Raw genomic sequence first — 26032 nt, forward strand, 5'->3', positions numbered from 1 at the left:
AACCCACGCGAACACGGGGAGAACATACAAACTCCGCACAGGTCGGGAATTGAACTCATGACCCCAACGCTGTGAGGCAGAAGTGCTAACAACTTAGCCACTGTGCTGCCCCACAAAATGGACTTACGTCAAACTCTAAATCAGACCATTATTTAGAGTTAGGTGCAAATCCAGCTTAAGGGTAATAATTTGTACCTGGACAAAACATGTTGTAATGTAACATGGAAATGCAAGTAGTTTTTTTTTACAAACAGCGGAAATACTACCTCCTTATGCATGTAGCACACAAATACTGGGTAGCTTTATTTTAACACTACAATTTAGGGTTAAGCTGGGATGTGCCACACCAACTCTAAATCTGTCGGCACATTTAAACCCCCCCCTTGCAGAACAACATGGTCCTGCCAAGCTGCAATATTGTTCCTTCAGGCTAGATTTCCAAATTAAACATGAGACCCAGAGGGTGTATTGTGCAAATATAAGAGTACTCTATCTTTGGTCAGCCAGAATTAAAAATAACTTTATTATTGGGGAAAAGTGAATGTATGCAGAACTCTTCATGTCACAGCAGTGGAGATTCTTCTCATATCTAGGTGTGTTTTGGCTTTACGGACAGTTGTGTATTTAGTAGAAATGTACTTATTCAGAACCAGAATATACATTACATAGCCAAAAGCATGTGGACACCCCTTCTAATTAGTGTTTGGCCATTTCAGCCACACCCATTGCTAACAGGTGCATAAAATAAACTATAGAGCCAGGGCCAGTGTTGGGCTTTTCAGCACCCCCCCCACCCCACTCACCAAATTTGCACATGTGCTGAAACCCCTATACCCAGTACATGCGCCTAAAGCCACTGCGCATTTCGCCAAAACCCATACTCTCTGAGCATGTGCCCAAAACCGTCTATACCCTGCACCAAAACCCCTGTACCCTGCGCTTATACCAATACCCGTTCTATTGGTGCCCTGGTAAACTCGACTCCCTCCTGCTGCACTTACCGCGTTCCGCCGCCTCTGCATGCAATCTACATAGTCATACATTAGCAATAGAACGGGTTGATTTGAAGAGATCAGCAAATTTTTACTTTTTAAAGTCAGTTCATCAAATTTCTGTCCTACTAGAGCTGCCCGGGACAACTGTAAGTGCTGTTCTTGTGAAGTGGAGATGTCTAGGGACAATAACAGCTGGGATGCAAAGCGGTAGGCTGCACAAGCTTACAGAATGGGATCGCACAATCAGCTTCACACGAGCCTCAGATCGTATGTAAAACTCACCACCATTGGACTCTGGAGCAGTGGTAACGTGTTCTCTGGCATGAGGAATCACGCTTCATCATCTGGCAGTATGATGGGTGAATCTGGGTTTGGCGGATGTCAGGAGAACGCTTCCTACCCAAATGCGTACTGCCAACTGTAAAGTTTGGTGGAAGGAGGCCATTTTTTATGGTTTGGCCTGGGCCCTTTAGTTCCAGTGAAGGTAATCTTAAAGCTACAACATACCTTGACATTCTAGAGAATTGTGTGCTTCCAACTTTGTGGCAACAGTTTGGGGAAGGTTCTTTTCTGTTTCAGCATGGCAGTGCCCACGAGCACAAAATGATTTCAACCCCATTGAACACTTTTGGGATGAATTAGGCCAACTGCGAGTCAGGCCTTATCGCCCAACATCAGCACCGGACCTCTCTAATTCTCTTGTGGCTGAATGGATGCAAATTCCTACAGCCATGTTCCAAAATCTAGTGGAAAACCTTGCTAGAAAAGTGGAGGCTATTATAGCAGCGAAGGGGGGACCAACTCCATATTGTTTCCCATTGTTTTAGAATGCGATGTTGAACAAGCACATATGGATGTAATATTCACACTTTGGGCCATGTACTATATACAGCAACACTCTCCTTTTTTTATATGTATTCCCTTCTCTACCCATATTCTGAAAGAAAAAGACTCTCTTACGACATAACTATGCAGAAAGTTTAGCATCTCATTTTTTCATTAGAGTACAGGAATATGTGCACATTTATCAAAAGGCGAAGACCAAGGGTGGAACTACAGAGGCTGTAGCCATTACGGGCGGGGAGGTGAAGGAGCCCGGCAACGCTTGCTGCCTCCTCTGAGGTCCCTACTGTACTCTCAGTAGAAGCCCCTTATGAGCTGCCATTTGTGCAGTGGGTGAATATGCCAGCATGCACATCATCATCACCATTTATTTATATAGTGCCACTAATTCCGCAGCGCTGTACAGAGAACTCATTCACATCAGTCCCTGCCCCATTGGGGCTTACAGTCTAAATTCCCTAACATACACACTCCGACAGACAGACAGACACAGACTAGGGTCAATTTATTAGCAGCCAATTAACCTACCAGTATGTTTTTATGGAGTGTGGGAGGAAACCGGAGCACCCGGAGGAAACCCACGCAAACACGGGGAGAACATACAAACTCCTCACAGATAAGGCCATGGTCGGGAATTGAACTTATAACCCCAGTGCTTCGAGGCAGAAGTGCTAACCACATAGCCACCGTGCTGCCCTATGCACATGCTGAGAAGAAGCCCCTACTTTTTTGGGAGAAGTCCAGGGGAGCCCAGGGGTCTAAATCGGCTTCATCAGGCCCCTTCCCACATTTTGGGTTGGGACCCTGTGATGCAGTGCTCCACCCTTGCGATGGCCATTATTGCGATCGGTCTTGTTGTCGCTTTCCCTTGATACAGCACAGGGGATACAGTCGGTAATACCCATGTAATAACAGCTTGATCATAGTTCACTGTGCATGCACACGCAGGTTAGCCGGCTCTTGTATGCGCACATCTGCAAAGACCGGCCCGGCGGAGCGCTATGATGACTCTTACCACTCTAGGCTGAGTATCGCTCAGCTGCCTCTGTGATATCTCTTTGTTAAATTGTGGAGATGACTGATTTTTCACAAAAGTTGTATATCAAATTATAAATAGACCTGCATATTAGGCAAGTGCAAAACTGCTTCTTGTGTTTGGAAAAACAATGAAAAAGTGAAAATATGAATAAATATTGCGTTGCACATTTTAAAAAAACACAGCAAAATCTGTATTTCTTGCAACTCTTTAACTGACTTATCTCAAATGTTTTCTAATTAAAATGTTAGTATATAAGGGATAGTGTATCATATACTGTATAGATTATAAGGATATGAGAATTTACATCAGAGTTCCATGATGAATATAAAGGTACAGCCTAAAGTCTCATGCATGGTCATTGATCTGTTCTCTCCACATACATTACAAGCATTCATGTCTGTCTATCTGTCTATATGGACACTAATCTGCAAGGTTTTCAGTTTTCATCAGAAAATCCTACACATGACAGATTAGTATATATAACTCCTGACATGTTCATGGTGAGCAAGTGAAAGTTACTTTGAATGCAGTTCTCATTATAAAATTGATCTTGGTAATAGTATTTTTAGTTGCTTTCTGTCCAAGTTATCCTGTTACTAACAGCTGACGAAGAAACATCTGCACTAAGTACCTCAAGCATTTCCAATTCCTTTTGTGACGAGTAGAATTACTTCAAAAATATGTGGGAGACATGAGAATTAGACATTGTCCATTACCTTTCACTAATCATGGTCACATACAAGTCGATACTGCCATTCGGTGCCAGGCTGCGTTTTTTTTTACAGATGCGTCTATGTGGCCCTTGGACAGATCACCACCTGTACCAACACCACTCATCTGCCAAGTAAAGTTTTTGGGAGGCAAAAGGTGGGTCCCTTTATAGCACGATCATTTTGACGCAAGTCACAAAACTAAGGTTGAATGAGCTGAAAATGCGGAATTATTAGCAATGTCTTAATAATAATCTGAAAAATAAAAAAACATTGCACTGCCCCTCGGCACGGAAGGGGTTAATCCGGAATGGCACTTCTGTCATGTTTAGAAACTGTCACTGAACAAAAGGAAAAGCAACTTTGAAGTGACAGTTCCAGTTATTTTTCTGTCAGGTTCAGGCTTAAAGTAAGTGACAGCTGTGGGTTTCCTATCGATTATGTGGCATCCTTATTTATCTGTTGAGAGCACCTAATAACCCATGCACAGTGACTCCCTGTACAACCACCTAGTGCTGCTGTATCCGCAGTCTTGGACGGAGCTGTTCATGAGCCCAGACTATGCTTTTTAGTAATAAAAATGTGACAGCTTCATATTTTCTATCACACATTAGTACAACCAAATACCTATGCAAGAACAGCAAAATAAAACGTCTATGCATAAAATGGAAGTCAACGGCCTTATAAGAGCAGATCGATGTTGATGACCGTTATGGTATAGGGTATAGAAATGTATACTTAGATCCCACAGCAGGTTCATTTTGTTACTTATAATACAATATTCCCTCTAATCAAAAATCACATTGATATAACTATTGTATATTTACACACATTATTTACAACAGATCACACACATATTAATGTAATCTTTGTATTATGAGCAAATATGCTATCAGTCAGAGGTTTCAATATGCCTTAATGGTACATAATATGATCTGCTCTTGGCAGACTCTCATTCGTCACTGGGTATTGTTGTTTTTAGGGACTGTTATTGTCATATGTTAAACTTCCTAAATAATTGCAAAAATAATGTTTTGCTCATACAGATACTTGCTCACCCTGTATTAGTCATTTTCACTCATGTGCATGTGAGCTTTGGACTAGGATTTGGTTTGTGGTAATTGTGCCGCTATTCTTTAGTCTTCTACTAAGTAGGAAGGAAGACTGTAGGTGCATCAGGCCTTCAGACTTACCCTGGAGCAATCTCTTCCCGATCAATACAAGATGCCCTCCTTTCTGATCATTAGAGAGGAAAGGTCAGCCCTCATTATATACTGTGCGTGTTTTTGTGCTTTACACTTGCTTAGACACTTACCATTGCCACGTATATTACATGTATTTTATGTTTATGCCTAAACCTAATACAACATATCACATAAAAGAGATTTTTTCCCACAAAAGAACCATTAAAATTTAGGTAACAAATACAGTATTGTGAGTATTTGCTTTCTCGGCATATTTGAATTTTGCACTAAATCTAACCCTGATCACAGTAGTCAGGCTGAAAATAGGGCTAAAACAAGGGTATACATAATTCGCATTTCTTAAAGCAGCAATCCCACATAGAAGTTTTCATTTTTTTTTAAATAGTAAGTTAAGTACCTTTAAACATGCACCTGATTTTTTATAGTTGTCATTCTGCAAATCATTATCTCCTTTTCAAAATCTCTCTGGAGGTCACAAAATATGAATGTCAGACATAGGCATAGTCAGTCATGACAAAGGCTAACAGCTCTAACCATGTTATGTGAAGGCAGAGGGATTTACATTAAACAGGAGCAAACAGAGCTCATAACGGCCTGCCAAAGACTTTCTGCTCAATAGATTGTGTGTCATGCGACTGTGGTTGTCATGGTAGTCAGCAGCATTATAAATCATTTATGACAGCCTGAAGAAACAAACCAATGGAAAATTGCAAATGCCAACATTATTCTTATTTTCTGTCACAGTGATTTATGTAAAAAAATCCTCAATTTTTCATGAGGTTGCTGCTCTAAATTCTTTCAGAGCATATAATCTCACACATATATATTTTATTTCAGTTATAACCCAAAGGCTAATTCCACCCAACACTGATAATGTAGTTTGGGGGTTGAATTAATTAAGATAAAATATTTTTTGTTGTCTGTTGCTGGATTTTTATAGTCATTGGGGGCACAGCAACTGCAGGCCAAGTGCTTTTATAGAGGTCACAGAAATTCAAGGTGATTTCTAATATTCTTAATAATTTATAGTAAATGATGCATTATTTCTTCTCTTTGTTCTAAGGAACACCACGCTGATGAGAAAATAAGTCACCTATTTAAAGTGATAACATTTGAACTAACTATTTATACAGATATTATTTAAAGTAGTTTATAAATATTTTAACATAATTTGTGTATTACCCCACAACAATATCCAGAGTACTGTACACAAGAGGTACATGTAGCATGCCATATGCAAATACAAAGTGACACAAATGAGGGTCAGGTTCTAAGAGGAAAATGTCTGAGCCATATTCACATTCATGATGGGATCAGACTATGATAAAAATGCACTGCCAACTTGGGAAATAGATACTCTTGCCTTCAGTGAAAAGGGAGCACCCGAATTAGTATTTTCCTTTTATATCACTGACAAAGGATAATTAATTATTTGCATGGACACTTAGCAAAATATAAAACGTCGATACATGAAAGACTGACCAACTGATGATGGGACCATAGTCCATGAGCTATTAGTAATTCTGTATAGCATGCAATACTGTGCTTTAAAAAAATGGGTTAAACATATCTTTATTGTAAGAAGGATGCCCATTGTTTACCATTGTCTATTAGTCAACAAATACTGCCCTTAACGCTTCTCCAAACCTCAGAAAGTGTGTCCATGAACCATATGGATCAGAGATAGGGGATAAGTGCATCAAACCCACTTCTTAATAATAATAATAATAATAATAATAATAATAATAATAATAATAATAATAATAACAGTAAATAAAATTACACAATGACGTTGAAAAAATAATTACAGAATTCCCACTAAGGGATTTACTGATCAACAACATGAAGAGACGAGTCCCAACATTTTATGTTAAATAAAGCTTGCTTATTTGTGAAGATGATTTTTCGATAAGAGTCCTGTGCAGGTTTAAAATGCATGTATGCTCTTATATGTAGACTATGAGGATATAAGAGGTTACCGATGAGTTCTGTGACCCTATATAGGTAAAAGGTCACAAGAAGTTAGTCTGTACCTATCATAGAACTTAATCATAATATCCCTATAACCCATAGTAGTGCACAGAGATGCCACCAAAATAAGGTTTACATCTAAAATCAAATAAAAAAAACTTTAGTTAGATAAATAATGGTGTCAATTAATTCACTTTTTACGTGACTCCATATTCACATATGTCATTTTTAAGACAGTTGCAATAATAAAAGTGATTTTAGAACTAGGATTGATTGAAATTACCCCCACATATAATGCCACAATTTGTGAATGAGGTGCTTAATATTATTAGATAGATGCCTTATTTATGCAATGAGGAAACATCTGCTTTTAAATTACTTGTATATCTCTTGTGTTTCGTTTCCTGTGGTAGTTACAATATATATTATTACATAAAATAATGCTTCTTATACTGAGCTCTAAAGATGTCACTACTAACTAATAATCATCTTTATCATCTTACCTGACTATAACACTGTAGTGTACAGTACATTAAATCTACTCATGTATTATACTGCTACGCACTGTTTTTATTAATAAGAATCCCTCATCCTAAATGTGCAGCTCCATTAAACTTATGTAATAAAGAGAAATAATAAGAGAAATAGGGACATTAGTTTAAGAGGGTCTCAAAAAGCTTCTGGACTACTGTTCAAAATCAAAATCCTAAATGGCTGGTGGAAGGAAGTTGAAGAAAACTTTTTTTTAATCTGTTTAGTGGCATTAACTTGTCAAATCTGACATATTAAATGTTGTCACAATTTTAGTGTATCATATACGTCTAATCTGTTCAGTAGATGTCCCAAATAATGGTCTGTGTTGTAAGTAAAGAAAGGATCACTACAGCATGATTTTTTAATAGACGTTCCTTCAAGGTAGGATTTAGCATTTTCCCTTACTTAGTAAGTATGAGAGGCTTGGGCTGCCCAATCACCGTGGTAACTGCCAGAAAAATCCCCCTGATTTTTGAAGAGGTCAGCTCCCCGGGTCATCCACTCTGGCCTCTCCCTGAGCTAGGCCTGTCAGGCCACAGTCTGTAGTTAGTCTAAGTCTGGGTCTCGCCCTGCAAGGTCAGCTAATCCAGCTCTGATATAATTTTTTTGAGTCAGTTCGTGGCCTACTCTCACCAGGTGGCCTCTAAAATCGATTGTGACCTTCTGGCCTTGTCTAACAGAGGAATAGCATCCAACCTAGGAAGGAGTTTACACAGGCATGACAGCTTTCCGCTGAGCGTTATTAAGGATAGCACCGACCGTTTGGGAAAACAAGGATGTAGGTATAACCAGATGACTGTACATCCGAAAGCATTGCATTGACCATTACGAAAATTGAAAATGTTTTATTTCTACCATTACATATGAAAAATAATGATACAAAGCACTAGGACAAATGTCTTTGATAAAGCAAAACTTTTTTAAAACTTCAGTGGATAGTCACCTGAGAAAGTCTTGTGGACTAGTTATTTTATTACAATTTAGTTTAAAATGTAGAAAAATCTAGATAATAAATAATAAACCTACTTTGGATTCCACACAGAGGGCGTTTTAGAACACTGCTGATGAACCACTAATATTTTGATATAATTGAAGATGCATTGTGGGGACATAATTAATGCTGAAACGTGTGTGTAACAAAGTACTCTAAGCTTGTCAGCAAGTGAATCACTGCTCTCCTGGGTGGCTCTGTCCCTTCCCATTACTTGAACTTGACTTACTCTTCCGCATACAGATACAAAGTTCAATTGAAAAGTTTAGTTGTGTGACTAATGTAACAAACTCTTCATTGGGGTTTGCGTGAGAAACATTGTATATTACCAAACACCCCCTCCAACCAAAAGGTTAACAAATGCATTAATTTGAAGGATTCAAAGTGGGTTCTGAATTGTTGTAAATAGCAGATGTAGTATAGAGTATTACTTATGACATGTATAACTCCTATTCCTAGTATGAGTTAGACATAATACTGCCAGAATTCTATTTTTATTTTGAGCCGCACAAACACACGGCGAGCATTGTACGCACCCGATTTATTAAAGGATAACTATACTTTCATGATTTTTAGGAAATCTATTTTGAAGGTGTAACCTGTATACTATATTTAAACATTACCTCCCTAGTAGAGTGTGTATAGCAAATATAATGTCCAAATACATGGACTCAGTGGCGCACGCAGGGGGGGGTTTCCGAGTCTCCAGAAACCCCCCCCCCCCGCGCTAACTAAGTGGCCGCTATAGCTGCACTGTCCTATACAGCAGCCGCGGTGCTGTCAAAGAAGCGTCCGCGGCGGTGCTGTAGTGTATACAGCACCGGCGCGGACGCTTTTTAGACAGTGCCGCGGCTGCTGTATAGGACAGCGCTGAAGAAACGGAGCTCAGCAGCTCTCGTCGGGGGGTATTTTTTTTTGGGGGTCAGGGGGAAACCCCCCTCCCCCCCCGACAATCCTCCGTTCGCCCCTGGGACTTAAAAATGGGTGCTGACCAATAGGTATAATACCTCTATTAACCTGATTATTTAGTAAATAGCACAATGTCAAACATTAGTCTAACCTTAAAAATTGATTACTGCTTCTTTTTAGGGTTGTTGTGCCAAACTCCAAAAATCAGTCTAAACAAACCAACTCCAATATAAGTAGCGCATCCAATTCATATAGACCATAGGATGCCACCATCTAGTAATACTCATCGAATAGAGATTGTTAATTAAACAAAATTAATATCTATTAAAAACATATTCATAAAACACATAAAAAAACCCAATTACTATACAAAACACAGTATCAATTAGGAAGTAGGGCTTTCGCTTCAAAGCTCCTCCCTTTAGTGCACATCGGGGAGTATGCTCAGATGTTTAAATCGGCAGTTAGTCTCAATAGCAAATACTGAATATTCAGAAATAAGTGTCACTTCAACATCCTTAATACCAGTCTGAGGAAATACCTCTTCTCTCGCTGATTTTCCCAATGCAGTGCACTTCACAACAAGCCTGTTAGGATCGTGGTATATGAAGTCTGTGTCGGCGGTTCCTCACACCGCAGACTACAGACACCAAGAGGTATATTTACTAAACTGCGGCTTTGAAAAATTGGAGATGTTGCCTATAGCAACCAATCAGATTCTAGCTGTCATTTTGAAGAATGTACTAAATAAATGATAACTAGAATCTGATTGGTTGCTATAGGCAACACCTCCACCTTATCAAACCTGCAGTTTAGTAAATATATCACTAAATCACACTCCCCTACAACTTTAAAACCATGGCTTCCTTGCTGTCAGTCTTTATCCAGTGGACTGAGCTTCTTGTTCCTAAGTCAACACTCCTAGACCCAGGTCTTTCTGGTCCAAAGATATTTGAATCTAACTGTCTGCCAATTGATCAAAGTGCAGTCCTGCGGGTGTGTATAGCATTACCTGGTCTGAATCTCCTGCTACTATCTCAGCCTGACCATAGTGAGTCCTCTGTTTATAGATAGCCCCTTCTGGTTCAAGATAGAATAATGATTTACAAAATGGGCCATTAGGGTTTATTTTACACATAAAACCTCTTGTAAAAACTCTAGAGTTAGCTTTAAAAGAAAACAATAGTTTAACATTGAGGAATTAGGTCATTTGTCTTGTTAGGCTAATAATAGCCTCATTCTTGTGTGGGGGACACTTCATTTGTCAAACACCAAAGCGCTTCAGATTTACTCCAAGTATCAAAAAAAAACATTTTTATCCTATCACACATAGACAAAAGATGAGATGATTTGGTCCATGCCAGAGGCTTGATAAAGGTTCATAATAGTTCACAACACTGTATCCTCTATTTGTCTCAACAGTAATTTTACCGTCATGTTTCTTACAAGAAAATGTATTTATTGTGTTCAGTTGTTTTCAAAACTTTGGCACCGATTCCCTGATTAAAAAAAGGGTGCATTTTCCAGTAAAATGATACACATTCCCCGGGACAGAATTATATCATTTAATTGTTAACTAGTTATATGTTGGCAACTTCCTTATTCAGTTTAATCAGTGTCTTAAAGAAATCAGGAGGTATACTAGGTTTCTCATATAATATTAGTTTTACAGACATTGATGACTACAATTATGCCAAAATAGTAGCACTTTTTTCACACTGCCTTCTATGGAAATAGTATGTTTTGATTATACAAAATATGTCATAACATTATTAAGAACAGAAAAGTAGCAAAGTATCTCATGGTTGCCAATTTTTATTCTGGCCAGAATTCAAACCACGTCATAGAGCAGAATGAATTGACACTGTTACTCTCCCAATTTCTTGGAATGGTGAAGCAAAGACGGAACTCGAAAATTGCATTGTCGGAACGTCACACCTCTGGGAAGTGGCATGCACATGACATTCCTCCTCTATATATATATATATATTAAGGGAGCGGTGATGAACAATGGATGATGAAGTGCGGAATAACAGGAACAATAACAGGGGCTAATTATATGTATATATATATATATATATATATATATATATATATATATCTATATATATCGGAAATACATTTTGAATGCCATTATTAGTGTGTTTGTTATATTATTTCTATATTAGATTTGTGCTATTGTTATTATGGTTTGCTACATATTATTTTAAATCGTTACTGACCCAACTGTTTTATACAATATTTGGGGAGCAGGGAGTAGGAGCCGCGCCTGGGGTGGAGCCTACTGCTTTTAAATCTATAGGCACACTCCTTGCACACAGACCACACATCCATTGGCAGTGCAATAGCAATAAAACTAGAGATGGTCACTGACCCCCGTGTTTTGGTATTGGATTCGGTTTTGGATCTGGATTACCGTTGTGTTTTGGTTTTGGTTTTGCAAAACCGCCATAGCGTGTTTCGGTTTTGGTTTTGGTTTTGTTTGGTTTTGTTTTGCTATTTCTGAAAAAAATACAATTTTTTGGGTCTAAAATAACTTAATTTAGTGCTCCACCAGTTTCTTAGATAAGTGAGGTAATTCTAAAGCTAATAAATTATGAAAAAACTGTTTAATCCCTGGTAGGCCATCCTTAATGCGAACACTTGTCTGCAAATTATACAGTCAAACCTGGTTGTCTACCTCCTCCATCTTTGATTATTGGCAATGTAGCCATCATTTTGGGTGTATATTACACCCTACACTTATAGTTGAATATTAAAAAAGCAGCCTGCACAGACTGTGGAGCTAGAAAGTAAAATTAAATGGACCACGGTACTTTGGTGGCTATCTAAGCCCCCCCCCTCCACGTGTAGTTGAATATAAAAAAAGCAGCCTGCATAGACTGTAGAACTAGAAATTTGAATATACAAAGAAATGGACAAAGGCAGTTTGGTACCTGTCTGCATCAGATCCCCCCCCCATCCACGTGTAGTAAAATAGAAAAAAAAGCAGCCTGCATAGACTGTAGAACTAGAAATTTGAATATGCAAAGAAATGGACAAAGGCAGTTTGGTATCTGTCTGCATCAGACCCCCCCCCATCCATGTGTAGAAAAATAGAAAAAAAGCAGCCTGCATAGACTGTAGAACTAGAAGTTTGAATATACAAAGAAATGGACAAAGGCAGTTTGGTATCTGTCTGCATCAGACCCCCCCCCGCCCCATCCACGTGTAGTAAAATAGAAAAAAAAGCAGCCTGCATAGACTGTAGAACTAGAAATTCGAATATACAAGGAAATGGACAAAGGCAGTTTGGTATCTGTCTGCATCAGATCCCCTCTCCACTAGGAATAAAATAGAAAAATATTCAGCCGTTATATAATCTAGAATATAAATAGAAATTGAGAAAGGCAATTTGGTATCTGTCTACATCATAATCATCAACATCCTCATTAGCGCCCTCGTCACCTCCATAAATCTCCCCCTCATCCTCTTCTATTTCCAAAGTGGCATCCTCAATTTGTGTATCACCGGCTACACTCAGGCTGTTCAGGTACACATCAGCAGAACTGCTGAAAGGGCCCTTCTTTATGGGTACACTAATAGAATGCTCACGATTAGACATACCACTGTTGGATGGACTCTCCACAGGGATCGGTGTCATTTCTGATTCAGAGCAAACATTATCCTCCTATGCCTTACTGTTATCTTGCAGCTCGGCTTTGATGCGTAACAGTAGTTGTGCACCACTTGTAGGCTCGGTAACATTTTTGGTTCTGCCACTAATAGCCAAAGGTGAAGGCCTCATTCTCTCTTTGCCACTGTGTGTGTAGAATGGCATGTTGGCAATTTATTTTTTATCGGCACTTAACTTTTGCTCAGTAACACTTCTTTTTCGCTTCATTACAGTAAATTTTTTTTTGGTTTTTGTTTTTTGCACTGATTTGGAAACACTCTGTTGTTTGACATCGCCTTGGCCAGATGACGTACTGGGAACACTAACATCAGGACTGGTGACAGAACCTGGTTGCTCATTCTGATCATATGTGGACTGCTTTGAATCCATTCTGAGCGCAAAGCCCTTGTAGTGGTAAAAATTATTTGGTAAGATGCTGCTGACAGATATGACTTTTGACAACCAGAAATAGTTATGCACAATTATGGGGGACACCCCAAAAGCACTGAGGAGTGCTAAAAATTATTTGGTAAGATGCTGCTGACAGATCTGACTTTTGACAGCCAGAAATATTTATGCACAATTATGGGGGACACCCCAAAAGCACTGGGGAGTGCCAAATATTAAAACAAAATTATAAACCTATATCCTCCTCTCTTCTCTAGCGATTTTTGTTAGAACAATTGCAAGAAGAATATTGTATTCTCTGTCCCTGCTCTAATCAGCCTGTGACTACACCCTGCTCTCTCCCTCTGTCAAATGGCGATGGATTGATGTGGAGGCGTGAATTTATAATATTCAAGTATCGCGAGAACCGAGCCTCGATTTAGATTGGGAGCGGGCGGGAGAGTACCGAGCTCCTCAGTTCAGTACTCGGATAGCCAAAGTTCGGGTGGGTTGGGTTCTCGGGGAACCGGACCCGCCCATCTCTAATTAAAACATAGAGATTGCACTGTCCAACATAACGGCATAAACATTTACACCACTTAAAATGCTCAAAGCAGTGTTATTCTATTTTAAATACTCCCCTTGCAGAAATGTACTTTTAAGGTGCACCTAAAATCTGGATTATCAACTTTGTTTACCCTAGTGTAATGCACCCAATAAAAGCAAATACTGAGAACAGTGTTAAAAACAGGGATATTGGGAAGTATTGACTAACATTGCAGAAAGTTGCAAACCTGTACTAAAGTCATATAAACTAATCAAGCATTTGCTTTCATTGTCTAACTTGCACTAGATGGATCAAAGCTAACTGCTGATTGGGTGCTATGCTTTTAGTGCAGATAATCACCTTTCAGCTGTGTTAAGCTGGGTACACACTACACAGTTTTCATCCAATAATCGGCTAAATCATCCGACATACGACTGCTCGTTCAAAAGTCGGGTCAGTGTGTGCAGTGACACGATGGTCGAAAGTCTGCCCAAATGGACGATTGTCGCCTCATTTGGTTGGTCTTACCTTTTTATATTTTCGTTCCAATCTCGTTTCCGCTGTGTAGTGTGTATAAACTTCCGACCGATCCACAACAGTGAGTACGAAATTACAGTCATTGCTCATGACAACATGACTGTAAAAAGTCGCTAAAGGGACGTCCGCTCTTCCCTTTATCGTCCTAAACAAGGCTAGTGTGTATGCAGTCCATGGACCGAGCGATCGGACCATCAATCGCATGTAAAATCGCTCGGCATAAAGAGTTGGTCGAAATTTCTGTAGTGTGTACCCAGCTTTAGTAATTAAACCTTTCTAAAAGGAACTGTATCTAAAAATAAGGAGGAATTGACTTTTATGCAAATGGAATTTTAAAAACAATATATTAGTTTCAATTTCAGTATTGGAAACAATGTGATTAATTTATGGACTGATGGTGGTCTGCAGAAATCCTACAACAGCGGTTGCTGACATCACGGGGCTGCTGGCTATCACATATGTTTTTATGTTTTGGAGGTGATGTTCACGTTTTGCTTGACAAGATGGCTTGTTTTCTATGGACAATGAAGGGAGTGGGGAGAAGCAAGACTCTCGAAAAACAAGGATGTAATACAGTTAAAAATAGACTACATTTTGTAGACAAAATATTAAAATGAGTTAAAAATGACTGGTCATCCCAGTTGCCAGAGTTCCCATTTTTGCAGGCATTGAATGCAGAGCTTTTCAACTACAAATAGCTCTTTATTCTAAAATCACTATAGAAGTGGTGTTATCTGCTGCTTACACACAACATATTAACAATATTTTTAACATTTATTTGTTGTTATAACACAAGACAGGGTATTAAGAAACAGACAAACAGGTAAAAGTACAGAGTACTCTGACTGCAACTGTCAGTAGGATGCCATTTACTCTTTCTAGGCACAGAGTATAACACTTTGCAGAAGTATGCACAAAATAAGTGTTTAATAATTATAAACCAAATGTATGACATATGAAATAAAGGAAGCCCCGGTGTAGCATAATTGGGCAGGAGGGGGTGGGTCAAATCTGATACCCATCGCAGTAAATTGCATGTGCTTGGAGTTATTGTTTGCATCAGAACTGAACCCCACTAAACTAATATATGCTAATGAGAAAATGATATGACATTATTTTGATAATAAAAACAAGATGGTAGGGAAAACTTATTCTGTGCATGTCACATATGACATTAGTGAAAATCACTAAAAATGTTAAATGTGACAGCCTGGGTCTCACGGTTGCCGTGGGCAAGAGAGCATAGAGCCACCGTTAATATGCAACAGAAACAAATATTAGAGTGTTATAGATCCACCGGCCTGCAGTAATTCTACAAGTGGTTAACATGACCTGGCAGCTGTAAAGGCTATGTCCATCTCTGAACAACTCTCCCTATTTACAGACATCTTATATGCAGGGCCGGATTAAGGGAATGGAGGCCCATGGGCTAAGGGGGCCTCCATTCACCCGTGAGGGTCCCCCCCGGTGAGCCGAGCCGACCCCAAGGCACTTACCTCCTTCTCCTGGCATTGCAGTCCTTCCCCGGCGCGCTGTATGCTCTTTACTGAGGAGATCTCGTGAGAGTGAGACTACAGCGCACCGGGGAAGGACCGCAGTAAAAGTGCTCAGCAGCATTGATCGCGCCGGGGCGCCCCCGCCCCCAACCAATCAATAATGCAGCTGAGCACTTTCAAGGGCCCCCTGGATGCCCGAGGCCCCTGGGCTGTAGCCCAGTTAGCCCTATGGTTAATCCGGCCCTGCTAATATGTACTCTGTCAGTGGGGTCCCCCCATAATTCCACCTTTCCCGGATTGCAGCTACACACTGCTTTCACTGACCGGCAGAAGAGAAGATAGCAGTTAGCACTGGCAGTAGAATCTGGGCAAACTTCCTATATATATATATATATATATATACACATGAATGTGATTTCTGGTTGAATTAAACAGTATCACCAGCACTAACAGCTATCACCTCTCCCTGTTCTTACCGCAGAGCAGGGCCTCCATTCCCCCGTGAGGGCCCCCCACCCGTGAGCCGAGCCGACCCCAAGGCACTTACCTTCTTCTCCTGGCATTGCAGTCCTTCCCTGGCACGCTGTACGCTCTTTACTGAGGAGATCTCGTTAGAGTGAGACTCACGAGATCTCCTCAGTAAGGAGACTACAGCGCGCCGGGGAAGGACCGCAGTGAAAGTGCTCAGCAGCATTGATAACACCGGGGGCGCCCCCCGCCCCCGACCGATCAATACTGCTGCTGAGCACTTTCAAGGGCCCCCTGGATGCCCGAGGCCCCTGGGCTGTAGCCCAGTTAGCCCTAGGGTTAATCCGGCCCTGCCGCTGAGAAATCTGTGACTGGGGAACCCCCATCAAAGAAAATCATAGCATGGGTTATCCCACAGTTTAAGTTTCATGTTCCCTTAGCTGTTTCTAGCAGCACCTTTATAGACCCACTAATAAACAGCAAATATTGTATTATATTGTTGGTATATGATTGTTGTGTGTATTGTTTCTATTTTATATATATTTACTAGTCTGCCAAGTATTTTTTTTCCTGAACCAAAGTGCCATCTGTGATTATCTTTTCCTTAACCTTCTAAATCTGGGATTTTGTAACCATGGTTGTGATTTTTTGGGGGTGGGTGGGGGGAGAGTAGGGGGCACATTGACATTACTCATCAGTCCCATGCTAGTTTTGTTTAAAAAATGCTGGTGTTTGGAAAAAAGGGTTTATCAGATCAGCAGTGTATGATGCGCGCATGCAGGGAAACAAAGAGCCAATGCTAATTTCAGTAGTGCTGGCAGCATGACATGAGGCCCCAAAATAGGCTGAACAAGGCTTCCCTTACGCCTAGAACAAAAATACTGTGCACTGTAAAGCTGTTAATGCCATAACATCTCTGCCTGGAAAGTGGCCCTTTCATTGTCAGCTGCGTTTACACAAACTTTCTCTACAGCTTCATCATCTAGACTCAAAGTGCTGCCGTATTGCTGCATAGTAGGAATGCTTGCAGGTCCTTTCAACAGAGAATAAATATTATTTTATTTATCTATACTGACCTTCAGATTTACAGCTGACAAAATAAAACAGGTTGGGCTTAGACTGTTAAACTGCAAACATTACACAATCCAGTTTATACACAGAAAGACTCGCTTTACTATCAACGTATAAACCTTATGTGGCTGTGAAGACAGCAGGATCACTTTTCACAGGACTTTTGCTTCAAACTAGGAATTCTTCTTTTTCCAAGATTTTCACTTCTGATAGATTTGGAATAAGGGGTTAATGGGAAGTGAGAATTATAACAATTATAATTATTAGGCACCTGAAGGATTTAGCGGGTAGCTTTTAAGGACAGTTTCATATCGATGTTACATTTTTTTTTATTCTAACACTGGAGGTGCCCTAAACGTGCTGCAAACAATAAAAATAATTTCAAAAAAGTGTAAGTCAGTTAAATCATTGTTGTTGCACTGCTGATGCAGAAAGCTAACGTCACCAGCAACCAGGGGAGGGGCAAGACTCGACTTAACAGCCTATTTGGAACATTTTAAGGAAAATAAATACTGGTGGCCCAGTGACCCAGCCCAAGATAGCCCACTATGGGTTCAGGCTGGGGGGTCAGATGCCCTCCCCTGCCCCCCAACCCAGCCTGCCCCTGCCACCACCCTGCGGCTTTATGTCACCTGCGATTCACATATTGGACCTTGTTTGGATATAACATGTATAGTAAGGTCAGGTCAATGCAACCACCCTGTGTGGATGGACTAGGTGGTTTTATAAAGATCAGGTGCAGGAGAGATAGAGGGATGACAGACACTCAAAGGGGTATTTATGTCAGCAATTGGTGACTTAAATGATGCAATAAATAGTACTACGCCTGCGCATTAAGTTCATGCTCTCTCTCTATTTGGATTAACATTGAGGGGAGTTTGTATATTTTATACTTTATTTACTAATTTCTCAATCAGCTCAGTTGTGCTAGTGCACAAAATATTTGTCCGTCCCTACGACTCTGGTGTCATTTTAGTCCTACAGTGTGCTACACAGAGTGAACAATATTTGCTTGTTACCTTACTAGGCCAAAGACCACAACAGCTAGAGATGGCACCATATACCCTGGAGGCACGACACGCTGCATACCCAGTCAACCTCCAACAAGAACCCTTCTTTATCCTCTCCTGTTTGTAGTAAGAATTATGATGTTACTGCCCTTCTGTTGATGAGTGAAACTGTGGTGGGCTTCGAGATAGATCCTGTAAGTGTGGCGTACAGTATAACAGCGACTCCCATTCATTAGGAACCCATGTGTAATAAGCCACCAAAAAGAGGGACAGCTGCAGTTTGGAGGAACAAACAACGCAACTCATTCTTATGAGGCCAAACTTCCTAATGTGCTGCTGGGCAGTTTACTACAGCTAAATTCTTTCTGTTAACACTGTATTTGCCGTTGTCCGCTGCAATATGTATCTCATTGGGTTGTGTTGTATATAGGTTAGTTACCATGTAGGAGTCAGTGTAGCACCTACTTTACCATTAAATTACATGGATTTTTGTTTCAAAATCAACTTTGGCAACAGTGTTAAAGGTTTAAAATTTACTTTAAGGGAAATGTACCACCACAAAAATTATTTTTTTAAAAAAATTACCACAGGGTCTTCAGTATATAAAAAAATATTTAGAGTATACCCATGTGTCCATATAGAACCAGGGGCCTGATTCATTAAGGATCTTAACTTAAGAAACTTCTTATTTCAGTCTCTTGGACAAAACCATGTTACAATGCAAGGGGTGCAAATTAGCATTCTGTTTTGCACATAAGTTAATGACTGTTTTTTCATGTAGCACACAAATACTTGATAGCTTATTTGTACACTGAAATTTAAAGTTGATATTTGTGTGCTACATGAAAAAACAGTCAGTATTTAACTTATGTGCAAAACAGAACACTCATTTGCACCCCTTGCATTGTAACATGGTTTTGTCCAGGAGACTGAAATAAGAAGTTTCTTAAATTAAGATCCTTAATGAATCAGGCCCCAGGTGCCTATCTAACGCATTTTTTTTATTTTGTTTTAACTGATTTACAGAAGGTTCTTTCACAAACTTAAAATGTTCATGGCATCAACATATAGAATGACTATAATAAACAGTAATTTATGGGAAGAACTATAGTGAGTATGATGGGGATGGGTCATAGTAATAGACAGTGAAAATTAATAGACAAGTCTGTAGAAATAACTTTTACTCATTATAGATTACATGCATGAAAAGTAAAGGCAGTTTATTCATCTCCATAAATCAAAAACAATGATTCGGTAACTTCTGTAACTAAGAGAAATCACTGTCTGCAATCTTGGAATGGCAAATGGGTATAGTTGTATACAAGTAATAAACCATAATGTAAAATACATCAAATTAGTTGACATTATCTACAAAAATCTGCAGTAGGATGAAGCTCATTAGGATCCTTTATGGATTGATACTGACATCTTTATGTATGTAAAATGCCCTAATATCACTTTGGTAACTGAACAGGAATTTTGTGATTGGGCATCTGTTTTAATGAGCTACTAAAATGGAAACAGGTGCAGAGCATTGTAGTGCCACTGCTGTACTTACACCCACTGTCAGCACCCCACTGTCAAACTTTAATGGCACAGAATACTGTAAATTCCAGGACCCTTTCTTCCTGAAGATCTGAGTGTCAGGATGTTCCTATTTACTGGAGTGGAAACAATTCCAGTGGTTCTGGAATTCCTGCAGGTGCTAAAGATCTCTTTCAGTGCAGATCCCATTCCAATGTGTCACCCAACACATGAGCGTGGCCTTATTGTCTATATGAGTGACATCTATGGGCTATAATTGCCTGGAGGCAAGTACTGCACACTCACACACGGTACAGCATAGAAAATATGAATTAGATGGGTTACATATTTTTTCGCATACTTTAAATGTAATATACAACCACTCTGTAATATAATGGCACTGTATAACAACTTCATGAGTGAAGTAACTAACTTACATGTAGATGGACACTAAGAAAAAAAAAAGACTATTTTGTAAAAAAAACCAAAAAACGCTTGTACTTTCCAAATGGACCATAGAGCCAAAAGTGAGTTGAGGTTTTAAAAAATGTATTTATTTGAAAAATAAACAAGAACAGAGCTATATTATTATGCCAAGTTTCATATTGTCATATGGGTTTTATTGTAGAGAATGCTTAAATATATTGTTTCTGAAAGACTTATCAAAATGTATGACATTCTGTAAGGCTCCATAAGTGGTAATCAATATGACTAGCTATATTTACAGATATAGATGTTCATGTTACATGATAACCTTTCCTTTTTTGTGTACTGCCCATTGATGGGAGTATTATATGCTTAACATATAACAATTATAAACCATATTCTATAATTAAACTATGTTTCTTGGAATGCATGAATTATAGTACTGTACTGTTGCTATGTAAGAACATTGTTCATTTTTGCTGCTGACTATTTCTTATATTTTTTTACAATTTCTTGAATCCTCAGCATTTCCCTTCAACATTGCATAGAGTATAAAAAATGGACATACAAATGCATACAGTGATTAATAACTTATGCAACTCTGATCAGCACATTAAAATATGCAGTACCAACCTTCTACAAGCCACTTTAGTTATGGAATTATGTCGTTTGTAATGCTTATTAGTATTAAATAGTAAACTTATATTTAAATGTAATTACAATGTAATAATGATAATATTAGATAGAAAATATTAAACAGAACCATACAAACACCATCCCTCTCAATAGAAAAGAAAAAATATGAAAAACATACTCACACAAAAAGGGCAGGCTAGATGGATGTTTACTTTTATAATGCAGCAAAGTTTTACATTCTATGGGGCATATTCAATTAGCTTTCCGGTTTGCGGTAACGCGCGTTACCGCGAATCCTGCGCACTATTGCCGTTAATACGGTACCGCATTAATGCAGATTTTCGTACGCAACCCTATGGGCTGCGAACGAAAATCCACGTTGATGTGGTAACATGGATTACGTTTTGCGGCTGTTCCGGCGCGATCCCGCGGACCGGAAAGCTAATTGAATATGCCCCTATGTGTTTGAATGTAACCTATCAGCATATTTAATATTGATCTACTTGTCTGTCTGTGTGTCTGTCTATCTGTGTATGTAAACATGTAGGGCCTGAGTCATTAAGGCAAAAAAGGAGTAAATGTTCTCTGGGACAAACCATGTTACAACTTAAGGGGTGCAAATTAGTTTATTATTTTGCACATAAGTTAAATACTGGCAGTTTTTCCATGTAGCACACAAATACTTGATAGCTTTATTATTACACTGAAATTTAAAGTTGATCTAGGACATGTCCTACCCCAACTATAAATCTGTCCCCACATTTTAAATTTAGCTCCCCCTCCAATGCAACATGGTTTTGCCCAGGTGCAAATGTTACTCCTTTTTTATGCTTTGCTCTCCTTAATGACTCAGGCCCGTAATCTGCATTTTTTTCAGAAAATTTTAATACAAAAAACTTCCATGCTGAGATTGAGAGAAAAGTAAGGACATGGTAATACATTTCAACTTCAACTTTATGGGCATATAAGGTACTGTATTAATCATGTTTTAATGTACATAAACATAACTATAATATAATAGTATTTAATATTATATACAATATATACTGACAATAGTTAACTAGAAATTACTGGTTTCTATAGCAAAATTTGGAAAGTGCCAGTGCTCCCCAAAACCACTTCTAGCTCCTAACCACTACTTGTCTCCTAACCACTGCCAGACTCCAAACCACTCCCTAGCTCTTAACCACTGAATGGCTGCAAAACACTTATTAAGGGCTAGATTTACTAAACTGCGGGTTTAAAAAAAAGTGGAGATGTTGCAACCAATCAGATTCTAGTTATCATTTATTTAGTGCACTCTACAAAATGACAGCTAGAACCTGATTGGTTGCTATAGGCAACATCTCCACTTTTTCAAATCCACAGTTTAGTAGATATACCCCTAAGTTTCTAACCACTGATTGTCTCCTAGACACTGCTTTTCTCATAACCACTGCTTGGCTCCTAAGCACTGAATGTCTCCAAACCACTCCTTAAGCTCCTAACCACTGCTTGTCTACATAGCACCAGGGTCGGACTGGCCCGCCGGTGGACCGGACTATCCACCGGTAGGCCCCGACCCTGAATCGCTCCCCTCTTCGTTGGTGAGGGGAGCTAGAAACTTTAATAGAAAAAAAAAAAGAAAAAAAACTCACGTGACCGCAGCGCTGGCTCCGTCCGCACTGAATGCCGGGCGTGACGTCATCACGCCAGACGTTCAGTGAGGAGCGCCGGCAAGACAGAGGAGAAGAAAAGGAAGAAGCAGATAGAAAAGGTAAGTGATAGGGGAGCATGGAACAGAGAAGGGGGAACATGGAACAGAGAAGGGGGAGCATGGAACAGAAATAGGAGTATGGAACAGAGAAGGGGGAACATGGAACAGAGAAGGGGGAGCATGGAACAAAAATAGGAGTATGGAACAGAGAAGGGGGAGCATGGAACAGAGAAGGGGGAGCATGGAACAGAGAAGGGGGAGCATGGAACAGAGAAGGGGGAGCATGGAACAGAGAAGGGGGAGCATGGAACAGAAATAGGAGCATGGAACAGAGAAGGGGGAGCATGGAACAGAAATAGGAGCATGGAACAGAGAAGGGGGAGCATGAAACAGAAATAGGAGCATGGAACAGAAATAGGAGCATTGAACAGAGAAGGGGGAACATGGAACAGAGAAGGGGGAGCATGGAACAGAGAAGGGGGAGCATGGAACAGAAATAGGAGCATAGAACAGAGAAGGGGGAACATGGAACAGAGAAGGGGGAGCATGGAACAGAGAAGGGGGAGCATGGAACAGAAATAGGAGCATAGAACAGAGAAGGGGGAACATGGAACAGAGAAGGGGGAGCATGGAACAGAAATAGGAGCATAGAACAGAGAAGGGGGAGCATGGAACTGAAGGGGGAGCATGGCAGTGTGAAGGGGGAGCACAGACAGTATGGCAGTGTGTGAAGGGGAGCCAGGAGAAGGGGGGGAGCAAAAGCAGCATGGAGGGTGCAGTGTGATTATAAGGAGGCACATCATGGTGATGAAGGGGCGCAGTAATGTGTGTGTGATGGCACAACGGGCTTGTGGCAATGTAATATGTGTGTGGTAGGTGGTGGCTAAATAATGGGTGCTATTTTCTTTGTAGGGTGAAGATGGGGCAATTTAATTTTATAGTGGGGACTATTAATTTAAGATGGGGTGGTTTGGGGGCTATTAATTGAATGTGGGGCTGAGTTTGAGGAGCATGAGGTATATTTATTAAATGTGAATATGAATTATTTAATGGCAGTGACGGTTGCAGGAAATAGGTATATTTATTATATGTAAATGTGATTAATTTATTGCAGGGGCTGTCTGTTGGGAGGGAAATAGGTTTATTAAATGGGAATACTATTACTTTTATGTTGGGGCTGGAGGAAGTCCTAAGTATTAAATGTGGGTCCTATTGATTTAACGCCGGGGCTGGTTGGAATTTTCTAAATGTACCCATTATTTTTTCCAAATAGGACCCCTCAACATTCCAGGAACCAGACAAGCCGCAGCTAAAGAAACCAGCAGCCACAGGTGGTGACAAGAACAGGTAGGACAGTCTGTCAAATGTTCTGAGTCTAGTGCAGGCTTGGCTAACCTGTGGCACTCCAGGTTTTGTGAAACTACAAGTCCCAGCATACCCTTCCAGCAATAGGCTGCTATATATTGGTAAAGCATGCTAAGGCTTGTAGTTTCACAACACCTGGAGTGCCACAGGTTAGTCAAGCCTGGTCTAGTGGGATAATCCCGATTTTTGGTGACTGTTCTGCCCAATCTAAGGTGCAGATCAAGACTGTACTCTTTATACACACTGCATTCTTTATATACTACACTATTGTGCTAGCTGTCCTTTGTGAGCTGACCACTCCCCCTCTAGTGTCTGGTCCCGCCTCTTTGATGGTTGGCCACACCCCCTCTGGTGGGCCCCTAGCGTTGCTGTCCCCTGGTGGGCCCTTCATGCCCCAGTCCGACACTGCATAGCACTGCTTGTCTCTTAGACGCTGCTTGTCTCATAACCACTGCTTGTCTCCTAACCACTGCCTGGCTCCAAACCACTCCTTAACCTCCAAACCACTGCTTGTCTCCTAACCACTCCCTAGCCCCTAGCCACTGCTTGGCTCCATACCACTCCTTAAGCTCCAAAACACTGCTTTTCTCCTAACCATTGTCTGGCTACTAATCACTGCCTGGTTCCAAACTACTCCCTTGCTCTTAATCACTGCTTGTCTCCTAACCACTGCTTGTCTCCTAACCACTGCTTGTCTTCTAATGACTGCCTGGCTCCTAATCACTTCCTGGCTCCAAACTACTCTCTTGCTCCTAACCACTGCCTGGTTCCAAATGGCTGCCTAGCTCATAACAACTCCCTTGCTCTGTTTCTTTGATAGGGGTGGCCCAAAACTGCACAGCATAGGAGCAGTTGTCTAATCCAGTTAACCTGCCCTGTGAAAGGATAACCATTAAGTGTTTACATACTGTATATATCTGCTATTATTGAAGTGTGTTGTGAATAATTGCTTACTTTAATAAAATAACCACTTGATCTGTTGAAGACTTATTATTCTGTCTCCCTCTCTCCATTACTGACACAAATAGTTATGCCTGTGGCTACCAGATCTACCAGGTAATACTGGTCAAATATAAAATACACATTCTTGGTTGCATTGCAGTCAGTTCAGGTACAGGGTGCATATCTGCCTTGTAAAACTATATGCATGCACTGGATATGGCAAATAATAGCTATTGGGGAGGAACGTTTCATTGCTGGGCCTCATAGAAAACTTTGGGTATGAACCCAGTGATGCCACTCTAACCTTCCGGGCCACCTGCTCTTTCAAAAGAGCAGAGAGTAGAAGTGCTCTACTAAGCATACATGGCATGTCCATGTGCCTATTCCACATGCGCTGGTCGGAAGAGAAACTCCACTTTGGCAGCCCCTTCACCTCCAGGCCCTGTAGCGGCTGTACCCAATGCACCCATGGTAGTTAATGGGTGCAATAATGCAGAATGTGCATTACATTTATGGCTAGTATTGTATGTATGATTTTGCAACCCTTGCAGCTTATTGCTGCCTATGACAATAGTAAACATAGCAGGTGGAAAAATAGAAGTTAAAATAGATAAACATCCCTTTGCTAGTTAGCTAAGCAGACTTGCTACTGTGATTCTAATAGCTTCAGCATTTTGCTGAAAATATAGAAAGAGCACAAGCAGTGGTGGTATAAGATTACTTTTGGCCCTGGGCCGTAATCAAGACATGGGCCCTCAACACAGCTCGGAATAGAATACAGTCATGTCCAAAAGTTTTGAGAATGACACAAGTATTGGTTTTCACAAAGTTTACTGCTTCAGTGTTTTTAGATCTTTTTGTCAGATGTTGCTATGGTATACTGAAGTAACATTACAAGCATTTCATGAATGTCAATTGTCAATTACATTAAGTTTGTGCAAAGAGCCAATATTTGCAGTGTTGACCCTTCTTTTTGAAGACCTCTGCAATTGGCCCTGGCATGCTGTCACTCAACTTCTGGGTCACATACTGACTGATGGCCGTCCATTCTTGCCGAATCAATGCTTGGAGTTTG

General features: G+C 40.2%; 1 long non-coding RNA gene across 7 annotated transcripts in view; it reads left to right on the top strand.

Annotated features, from left to right (window-relative positions):
* LOC142143911 (uncharacterized) overlaps positions 1 to 26032 on the top strand; it is a 182475-nt gene that overhangs the window by 149220 nt on the left and 7223 nt on the right. For 5 of the 7 annotated variants that reach the window (XR_012689597.1, XR_012689594.1, XR_012689595.1 and 2 more), the window contains one exon: positions 21832 to 21923. The exons of the other annotated variants lie outside the window; for them this stretch is intronic. This is a non-coding gene — a long non-coding RNA (uncharacterized LOC142143911). The remainder of the gene's footprint in view (positions 1 to 21831; positions 21924 to 26032) is intronic. 7 annotated transcript variants of the gene reach the window in all.

Source organism: Mixophyes fleayi, chromosome 3 (genome assembly GCF_038048845.1).
Source record: "Mixophyes fleayi isolate aMixFle1 chromosome 3, aMixFle1.hap1, whole genome shotgun sequence".
NCBI classification, from domain to species: Eukaryota; Metazoa; Chordata; class Amphibia; order Anura; family Limnodynastidae; genus Mixophyes; species Mixophyes fleayi.